A 4583-nucleotide genomic window follows, 5' to 3' on the forward strand; every position below is an offset into this window, starting at 1 on the left:
ACACATTACAATGTGCAAGGACCCAGGTTCAAGTCCCCAGTCTCCACTTGCACAGGGAAAGCTACACAAGTGGTTAAACAGTGCTTCAGGTGTCTCTCTGTCTCTCTCCCTATGTCCGCCTTCCCTATATATTTCTGGATGTCTCTACCTAATAAATAAAGACAATTTTTTAAAAACTTTTTTTAAAAATCAGGAGGCAAAGGTCAGGTGGTAGTACAGCCGGTTAAGCACACATGGTGCAAAACACAAGGACCGGCTTAAAGATCCCAGCTCTAGCCCCTGGCTCCCCATCTCCAAGGAGGGCTCTCTTCACAAGTGGTGAAGCAGGTCTGCAGGTGTCTGTCTTTTTCTACCCCCTCTGCCTTCCTTTCCTCTTTCAGTTTCTCTCTGTCCTATCCAACAATAATGACAGCAATGACAATAATAACAATCACAACAGCAATGATAAAACAAGGGCAACAAAAGGGAAAAAACAGCCTCCAGGAGCAGTGAATTTATGGTACAGGCACTGAGCCCCAGCGATAGATAACCCTGGAGGCAAAATAAATAAATAAATTATATATATATATATATATATATATATGGAGGCAATAAAATAAAGTACAATAAAAGTGAATTCATAATGACGTGCTGAGGATGTATCAGGAGAAAGAAAATGTATTCTTTGAAACAGTTTAACCAAGAAACCCTAGCAGAAATTTAGGCCATTTGGGAAGATTTTCTCAGGAAGAATGACCTGAGTCCAAGTCCCCTGCTTCAAACCTTTCTTCACTTCTGGAGGATAAAGATGATGCACAGCAAAGTCAGACATAATTCAGCTTCTGTTTCCCTTCTTGTCAGACTTCCTTTTCACGTTCTCCCTGGTGTTCTACTCTCAGCCACCTGGACACCTAAAAAAAATCCTTCGTGAAAATGTTAGTTTCTTCTTTATGCTGTGACTGCATGAAAAAGAGACCTTTTTCCCTCCGCATTTTCACTGGAACTTTTCATCTGCTTCACTCTTAGCAGACTGCCCCTCTTTTATTTATTTATTTTTTTAGATAGTGGGTGAGAAAGGCAAAGAGACAGAAGACATCACAGCACCACTTCAGTACTCATGAAGTTTCCCCTGTGCACAGTGCTCCTGAGTGATGTCAAAGGGGCTTGAACTTGAGTTCTCACACCCAGTAAAGTGTGTGATCTACTGGGTGACCTACCTCCTACTCCCCACCCCTCTACCCCCCTCCACCCCCGAAGAGCTCTTTCCTATTCTTTGCTTTCTGTCCCATCAACTAGCCAATCAACATCAGGTACCAAGTAGCATCAACTAAGAAGGTGGTTGAGAAGCCACCTTAAACAGCCCTGAGGGGAGGGTGGCTGGAACTGTGTGTCAGACGAATTGTCCTTCCCTTCTGCTGAATGCCCTTGCAAGCATCTCTTCAACATCTGTTGGGATTCAAAGCTCCATATGTCTGTCTTGTTCTCTCTATATCCCCAGGGCATGGTTTAGTAAGCATGCATAAAATATAAGTTCTGGGTAAACAAATGAATGAGTAAATGAGATGACTGACTTGGCTCAAAAAAAAAAAAAACACCTTCAAGTCGGAGAGGACCTCAGAAGCCACCTAATCTTCTTGCCACTTAAAACATACATCACACATATCCCAGCCTCTCCCAAACCATGCACCTGCCCCCGACCACAGTAGCACAGTGAGCTCCTCAAGGGCGAAGAGAGCAGCTTATTCAACTTGGCATCTCCTGCCTCTGCAGGATCGGCTAGAGAGTTCCAGAAGGGTCATTATTACAATCCATAACCCAGAAACACTGTGGTACAGAGCCAGCCTGTGACATGTAAGCATAATATGCTAGGTCCTCCTCCAAAGGTCCTCCTTCATCTGCATTGTCTCACTAAGGGTCACTCGAAATCACACCAACACTACCTTGCATGTCCTTACAGGACATCTGAAACTCGCCCTTTACAATAGTCCGTTTTTGAACCAGAATGCCCTTGCTAGGGCATTCAGGTCACACTGTGCCCCTCACAGGCTGGGTGCCTAGCCAAGCATGAGGCTTCCTCTCCTCATTGTCATCTCTACCATGAGGAAGAATCAAAGAGCCAAAATCAAGGCTGACAAAACAGTTTTGCTATGCATGCAATCCCAGCTTAAGCCTTGCTCCCACTATACTGAAGAAAACCTCACTGCTGTATGTCCTCTCTATATATATATCTATCTCTTTCTTCCTTTCTCTTTATGTGTCTCTTTTTCTATCTTTAAAATATATATACATTAATGCATTGTGTTAAATTTGTGTATACATATATGCCACATTAAAGGACATGCATACACATAAGTTAGCTTCACATTCATAGGCACATACATGCATACATGTACACAGAGCATGCATAGCACACATGTACATGTATGCACACACACACATGCTCCAGAAGGAAACTGACTTGATTGCTCCATCTTTAGGGCAGCCTCAAGCTTGAAGTTCTCTACCCTTGGCAGCAGTCTTTTGCCTTTGGGAGCAAGACAAGCAACTTTAGAGTGATATGGAAATCACCCCCCCCCCAAACACTTGCAAGCCTTGCAGGACTTGGAGCTAGTCCCAGATCAAATTCAATCAGCCCTCCCCCCCCCCTCCTGCCCCATGCTGGCTGCCTCCAGCTGAGCCCTAGGGCATACAGTAGAGCCCAGTGAATAAGGTGCAGCTGATCATCCCCACAGAGAGCCCCTGAGAGAGGCCATGTTGGGGAGGGGGTGGGGACCAGGATGAGAGGATGCCATCTGGGGTAACATTGCTAGAGAAGGGCCTTCCACTCTAGGAATCCACAGGGCAAGGATGCATTGTCCCTCAGACTAGAGGGATAGTTCTTCAGCTTTTAGAGACAGAATGTTCAGTTTCTCCCAGTCTGACTCAGAAAGCTGTAAATCCCAGGCTTGTCAGATTAATGAATGATATTTGCAGGTGGCTGTTGTGATCCTGGTATTTTCTCCCTGCCTCTCGTCCATCAAAACATAATTATAAAGGATTGGCTGGATTCGATCCTTTGATGAGGTTGAAAGTGCTGAGGATCCATCTAGAGACTGGGTAAAGGCTTCAGTACACAGTCCTGGGTGCATGAAGATACAACAGAGTGTGTTTGTGTGTGTGTGTGTGTGTGTGTGTGTGTGTGTGTGTGTGTGTGCCGCGCGTGCGAGCATGTCTTCCTAGCAAGTGGAGGATGTGGGGCACTTGTGAGTGGGGGGAGTGGAGGGAGGATAAGAGACTCATTCAGCAAGAAGAGGGTGAATCTGAGCAGTAATTCCATAGGACAAAATTCAGGGCATCTGCTCTCGCCCTTCTGATACTAATTATTCAACATTATGCACTCCAGTTGTCACACATTACACACCTGACAGCTTGTGTAAAAGCCTGGTTTATTGTGTTGGTGCAAATAAGCCAGGTTTGTTTTCCTAATCCAATTCTATCACCATCAAATCCTGTTACATCAAAAGCAGTATCAAAACATTTGGAGGATTCAGACCCCCATTAAGTTGTGTCTGTCTCCTCTCCTTGAGGCCTTACAGGGTAAATTAAGGGGGAAACCAGGATAGTAAATCGGAGAGATGGCTCCTACCATGCAGAGGAAGACACTCACTGTCTCTCTCCTTCAAGCAACAAAATGTTGTGTTGTCTCTGGGCAATTTAGCAGAAAAGAAATGCAAATAAACTTATTTAGAGCATGCCTGCACTCCCAGTCTGAGTGGGGCACCTCACTGGGGCCTGCAAGTTGGGAGCATGTGAAGCTATATTTGCTGATCCTCACTGGTAAATGACACAAAATCCTCATGAATTAAACAAGATGCCTCATGTGTAAACAGAGATATAATTTAAAGCAACAAAGTCATTTCTGAATTTGCTTCAGTGACTATGAACTATGAGTTCCCACATAGCTGCAACCTCTATCTTGCTAAATAAACCCCACATCTCACACACACACACACACACACACACACACACACACACACACACACACACACACACACACACACAGAAGCCTCCAAACACCACTCTGCCTCCCCTTGGGGGCAGCCTTCTTGAGAATGAATATGGCAACCTGTGGAGCATCAGTCAGCTCCATTTTCCCCCTAAAATATGCTGCTCCCTCCCCAGAGGCTGCATGTGAATTCTAATGATGAGACAAGCAGGCTACTGGGGTCAAACTCACTTCCTGCCTTCAGTCTGTTTCCCTCCTTCCAAGCCCCCTGTCCTGTGCTAACCCAAGGATGCAGCTGTGTTTGGGGTAACATTTCTGCAGGGGAAGAGAACATTGCTGCAAGGCAATCGAGGATGATAATTAAAACAAACAATAAGGAGAAAATTTCATCAGCATTTTCAAAATATGAGTTTCAACCCACAGCTCCACAGTACATGGATCTGGGATAGTTCCATCTTGGCTAGCATCCTAAATCCTCAGAAGCACAGAGGCACTCCACCCTAGTCCTTCAGAGTCTGACAGAGACCTCTGGGGAGGTTCCAGGAGAGAGCAGTATCCCCACAGTGTGCCCTCTGACCCCATTCCCACCCCATCCCCACCCCCATAGAGTGAGCTGTGC

Source organism: Erinaceus europaeus, chromosome 20 (genome assembly GCF_950295315.1).
Source record: "Erinaceus europaeus chromosome 20, mEriEur2.1, whole genome shotgun sequence".
NCBI lineage: Eukaryota > Metazoa > Chordata > Mammalia > Eulipotyphla > Erinaceidae > Erinaceus > Erinaceus europaeus.